General features: G+C 42.9%; 1 long non-coding RNA gene across 1 annotated transcript; it reads left to right on the top strand.

The window, feature by feature from the left end:
- Positions 1 to 281: 281 nt before the first annotated feature.
- LOC138413645 (uncharacterized) lies at positions 282 to 4,888 on the top strand. Its single transcript, XR_011246054.1, has 5 exons — positions 282 to 738; positions 936 to 1,130; positions 1,829 to 1,970; positions 2,506 to 2,675; positions 4,063 to 4,888. It is a non-coding gene; the product is annotated as an uncharacterized lncRNA (long non-coding RNA).
- The last annotated feature ends 1,271 nt before the right edge of the window (positions 4,889 to 6,159 follow it).

Below are 6,159 nucleotides of genomic sequence, written 5' to 3'. Positions count from 1 at the left end.
ATGTAAGTAGTTCTAAAGACAACATAAAGTATTTTTTGACTGGTAATAAGTTTTGAAAAAGTCTCCATTATAACGATATTAAAGAATGCATGCTTTGTCTCCGGCCTTGAGCTGAGCGTTTAATTCTCAGGCTTACTGAAGCCGTTTGAGCTCCAACCTCTTGTTAGGGCTCAGACTGTGGGACATTTGTCTGGAAAAGCATATTAGCCGTTATAAATACTTGTAAAAGCAACACCCTGCTCAGTCCTGCAGACTTTACTTGTAGCGGTAGAGACTCAGAAAGTGAAAAGGCTTGTAATCTGTAAGCCTGAGCATACACACAGATGTGCTCATGCTCGCATTTCACCGTGGCGCACACATTACAGAGGTCCAGCCAGGGCTGAGTGTCTGATCTCTGGACCTGCTTTGGAAAAGATCTAGCTCTGCTGGGCCATGAAAAAAAGGCTCATCCCTGCATTGTGGAATCCAATCGCTCCCACAATCCCCAGACAGTTCACCTGCTTCTATTCACGCCAGTAGGTTCCTGTATAGACGAGGGATCAGATCTGCTGCGGAGAGAGACGGGGATTAACTTTTCCAAAAGAAAGGACAGGGGCCGGCAGCTTAGATGACGCTTCTCGTGAAAACCAACTCATTTTGGCTCCGGGCAGCGTTCTCATCCTCTTATCATCTATCACTCCCATCATCTGTCCCCGAGGACTGCACTGAAGGAGGAAGGAGAAATCAGGGTCTGCGCAGGTGTGTGAGATCATGTGTGTGTGTGTGTGTGTGTGGGCCCTTCACATAAGTTTGAACCCTGTGCAGCTGCAATTATTTTCTCAAATTTTGTGTCTATGTAATTAAACATTTGCAGCATTTAAGTATGTCCCTGTTTAATTTCCTGCACGTTCGTACAGATTTGTGTGTAGCAGCAGTTGTGTGTCTGTGTGTTCCAGGTCCAGGGCGTGTTTGATCCTTTAAGAGCCTGGTGAGACAGGAGCTGTGTTTTTTCTGTGAAAGGTCACCGGGGGGAGGCGGAGGTGCAGGGACGTGTTGTTCCCTCTGGGCCAGACTTCACTCTACTGTACACACCATGGAAACGTGTCAGTGCTGTGCAGTGAAACTGGGTCACAAGGTGACGGACCAGATAGGTTGGTGTGCTGTGGGGTTTCTGTAAAGCCCCCCCCACCCTCCTCCCTCTGTGGGTTTCACTGTCTCACTATCATTTTACAATATTAGTGAATTCTGTGTAATTGTTCTTCATTGGCCTTTGTGAGAATATTCCATTACCACTGCACCTGCTGGGAAATCAAAGGGCCAGTACAATGTCTTCGGGGCATCCTCATCATTACAATGTCGACAACAATGTGTTCTCTGATACCACAACTGAGCTCTGACTTTTTATATTATTTATTATTTGTTGTTTGCGTCTTTAACTACTTGAAAACTACTACAACTAATTGTACACACTCATAATCATCAGATTTTATTTATTTTTGCCACTAACGCGTGTCCAGACCTGAATTTAACAGGTTCTTCCTTCCGCAAAGGTTGATAGAGGTTTTTGTGCATTGTTGTGTGTGTGTTATCTTTGTATTTGCAAAAATAGTGTGTTTATATTCACGATAATAGATAATACATATGTGGTTGCATGTGGTAAAACCTGTTTATGCATCTATGTAAACATGTATGGGTTTGTATGAGCTGTGAGAATCCTTGTTTATTTTCCCACAGACTAAAAATGATTAATCTCAATACAATTTCAAAGTTTGAAGCAAAGCTTATCTTGACCCTTCTCTTTCACTCATCATATGACGGCGGGAGTTTATTTTCTCTTCTCTCTGCTCAGATTAGAGCTCATTTATCCGAGATGAAGAGAGATTGTGGCCGTGCAGCTCTGACCTCAAACACTGGTGGATCACGTGTCCCGGGGGGGAAACTGCATGTTACAAACATTCAACTAAACCTGATGTGGTTGTTTATGAAAATGGGTTCGTACGTATTTTCTTGAAATGTGTGTGTTTGTGTGGGAAGTGTGGATTTGTTCATGCGCAATGTTTTACTTCGGAGGAATTTTCCTCATCAAAGCTCATGTGCAATATGTTTTAAATTACTCAGTATTTTGTAAGTGCAGCAGTACACAACTTATGACTGTGGCTGAGGGGGTAGAGCGGCAGTCTGATCCCAGTCTTCTCCACATGGCCTTCATTTGTTTTCTATTATTCAAACACCACTGATGTTCATTTATTTGTTTATCCTTATATTTTCCTCTGAGTTAATATTAATTGTTTGATGAACACATTTTTGCACCTTCTCTGTTATTTGTCGCATAACTTCCTCACTATATTCCAACTAAATAGATATTTAATTAAAAGACTCTGACACAGTAAGTAGTATTTTGCTGAGCTATGCTCGACTGCTTAATGATCCATGTGATATTTTAATATGCAAACTTCACAAAGTCTTTATCCATTCTCACCACGTCTGACTGAAATCCACCTTCTCTCCTCTGCTGCCTCTTCACAGGAAGCTGTCATCTCCCTCTTTGATGCTAACTTATGTCGGACAGAGGAGCTCGCGACAGCCCCTCCAAGGTATCTGCCCCTCCAGGCCTTGGATTTCAGCCTCCGTAAGGTCGCCTCGCTCACCGTGTCGTGCTCATTTCTGCCGGCTGTGCTGCCACTTCTCATGTGTCGGTGAGATGTGAATATAATCATGTGAAACCATAAGCAAAGACGTTAGACGCCAGACTAAAAATATCTGATACAATAACATCTACATGCAATTAAGGTTAATGTGTTTTTAAATGGCCGGGGGCAAAGATATAGAGAAATACATGCACCACCTTACACTTTGAGTTTTACACTGCTGTTGAGGACAATAAGAAAAGCAAGGAGGCATCGAACTTCTGTCAAATATTTCTCTTTCTCCTTTTGACTTCAGTTGCAGGTTTCATGACTGAATATTCAAGATATATATCTGAGTATTTGAGTTGCAATAATTATAGTTTTCCGAGATTTTTACAGCTTCAAGTATCGATTGCGATAACTGACTTGTGTCCAGTGTTGGAACATCCAGAACAAAAATCTGTCACAAGAAGTTTTGATCTGAAATGTGTTGAGACATCCATAACCACCAGAGGAGAAAAGGGGCTGAGCCATTGTAATACTGTTTGTGATACATTCTAATCAGGCGGTGTTTGATGTTGTGCACACGTATCATTATCGTGCATATTTGTGTGTATGAGTCGTTAAATATTCATCAGAGGGTGTCATTGTTTTTGGAGGACTACATATGGGGTAATTAGAACAATAGTTTATATCCACATAAACAACTGCCTTCTGCTGCAGAGGGACTCGGCTTTAATGTCAAACAGACAGGGACGAAGGTGTGTGTCTGTGTGTGTGTGAATCTTGCATGCTTGTCAAATAGTGTGAGATGAATGTGTGTTCTGTATGCATGCACATGCGTGTGTTTGTAATGTGAAACAGGCAACATCAGTGTTCACTCTGTGTGTGTGTGTGTGTGTGTGTGTGTGTGTGTGTGTGTGTGTGTGTGTGTGAGGGGAGGGCTGCCATGTTAAATGTGCAACAGACAGTGGCGATGCCTCAGTGGCACAGAGGGAAAGCCGTGACCATCGGAACTGCCCCCTAGAGAACCAGGGAATCCATCCCCAGCCACCAGTTACACTGTGTGTGTGTGTGTGTGTGTGTGTGTGTGTGTGTGTGTGTGTGTGTGTGTGTGTGTGCAGCTGCAGAAGATTTGTAAGGTCGGATGATACATTAAGTCTGATAGCATTTGGTTTCTTCTGAACGCCGAAGAACACACTGTTGTTGTTTTTTTCATTTCAAACCCACAGTCCTAATAATCGAGACTCTTTCATAACTGTCACTTCATTTTTAGTATTGTAGAAATGTTAATAAAGGCGTGGCATAGGGGGCGCTGTTTCAGGAAATGCTCCTTTGAGACAGCCATGTTCCTCTCTCTTGTGCAGGACACACTCGAGGAGCGGCACCTGGGTAGAGCGTGCAGCACGCAGGACATAACAAATGATTCCCGAATCTTATTTTTTTCTCCATTTAGTCATTTCTCACGATACAATACGACAGCACGGGTGCTGGCGTCGTGGTGGTGGATCGCTGTGTGATGTGTTTGATTGACACCAGAGGATCCGCAATTAACATCGGCCCCTTGATGACGACAATCGTTGTGCAGCCTTAAATTAGTGGTTCTCAAACTGGACCAGACCAGAGCCCCTGGAGGAGGAGGCGTGGACGTCAAGAGGAGAAATATGGTGTGAAACTAAATTGAATGAAAATGATTTATGGAGAAAAAAATACACACGAGTCTGCTGATGCTATTGTGCTGCATTTTATTAGCCTCTTGCCCTGTCATTGTCAATGATTGATAAAAAAAAATATGGGATGGGGGTGTGTGACCCTGTCTGTTTTTATTTCTTCTTCATAAAAGAAACAGAAAATGGTGAAATTCTGACATGTTCTGTCGTGTTTGGTGTTTTTTTCTTGCTTTTCCACTGGATTTCTGTTGAACTTGTGTCCGTCCTGTCTGCATCCACCTCTCTCCTCCGCCCGGCCTGAGGCAGTCGACGTAACTAATGAAGTGATGTTTGCGTGTGTGGTGGTGAAGGTCAGCTCTCCCAGTGTTCTCTACCACAGAATTCGGTGCATCAGAAACAAGAATGGCAAAGCACTTTGTTTGTTTGTTCATTGTCTGAGTTATTTATTGACACACATGGATGTGGTCCTTTTTGTTTACGCTTGTGGTTGCATGTGTGCATTTGCTTTTGAGGATGTTTCAGAGGGGATGTCTTTTATTGCACACACATGCTTCCACACATGCTTACAATATATACTGTGGTTGTGTGTTTCAGGCTTTTGTATGCAAACCTGTTTGTCTCCTGTTTTATTCAAAGGTCTCCTTGCTTCATACAATTCTTTTAGGATTTGGGAATGCGGTTGTGCACCAGTGTTGTGAAAATGTGTGTGTGGCCTATGAATGCATTGACATTTACTTTTACCATCACATCCACAAACACCTCCTCAGGCCTTTTCATCGCAAAAACTACTGTACCTTTCTTTACTTGGAGAAATCCCACCACTTGTGACCTGCTGACAATTCATGGCTTTCCAAAAAAATGTGCATACAATAGATGGAGTGGCTGTTGCTTTGCATCATCAATCTCTGCTGCGTGCTTTGTTTATGGGCAGCAACTTGACCCCAACAAATTAGATTAAAACTGGGAAAGTGAGCGAAAGCGAGAGAAGGGAAGAATTGTTGCAGTTACGACAGTAAATCAGAGCAAGAGTGGAGTTTTCATTTTGTCGTAAAAGTCGACAGCGCCGTGGTCTTGGGGTGAATGCATGCAGTTCATCTATTTTATTGTGTTACGGCATTTTCTTTCTTAGTCACTCACACTCCACCACTCTGAGCTCTTTATGCACTCTCCAACTTTTCATTTGCAACGCTGCCTTTCCTTCCACTTCCCTGCTGTTATTGTTCCATCCCTCTGACTTTCAAATGCTCCCAATCTGCAGAAACAAATGCAGGAACCGTTATTTTTTGTGCTTTTACTTTTTTGTCACAACTTTCATGATTGTGTCTAATTAGGTTCATTTGAGACATGTGGGACAAATCCTGCTGCATCAGTGGCGCAAAGGTTTTATCGTCCCTTTGTTCTAGAATAATGATATTGATTAAGGAAATTAAACTTCATTCAATTCTGTTCTTGATTAAAGCATCAGCAAAACACACACACTCACACACACACACACACACACACACACACAGACAGACACACACAGACGCTCTCCCCCTCCCTGGTAACGGTGATGATCCGATCAGAGAGTTTTCATGCCAGGGGAAATACTAACCCTCACCAGCTGGCCACAATGCCACCAATCGGGTCATCTCCCCTCTTATACACACACTCACAGATGCACACACACACACACACACACACCAGCTCACTCCTTCAGACACACACATTCATGAGCATACAGCGAGGAGGCATGAACACGTAAACACACACACATATATAAACAGTCCAAAACACTCACATACAAGAATGCATTGAATATACCCTTGCACCTACACTCACATACTTCCCCTGTGTCGACATGATTCCACTCAGATGAGGATAATGTGCTTTAGAGCAACAGT

This window comes from Paralichthys olivaceus, chromosome 14 (assembly GCF_024713975.1).
Source record: "Paralichthys olivaceus isolate ysfri-2021 chromosome 14, ASM2471397v2, whole genome shotgun sequence".
NCBI lineage: Eukaryota > Metazoa > Chordata > Actinopteri > Pleuronectiformes > Paralichthyidae > Paralichthys > Paralichthys olivaceus.
Note: the sequence above shows the minus strand (reverse complement) of the source record. Positions and strands in the feature narration are given on the sequence as shown.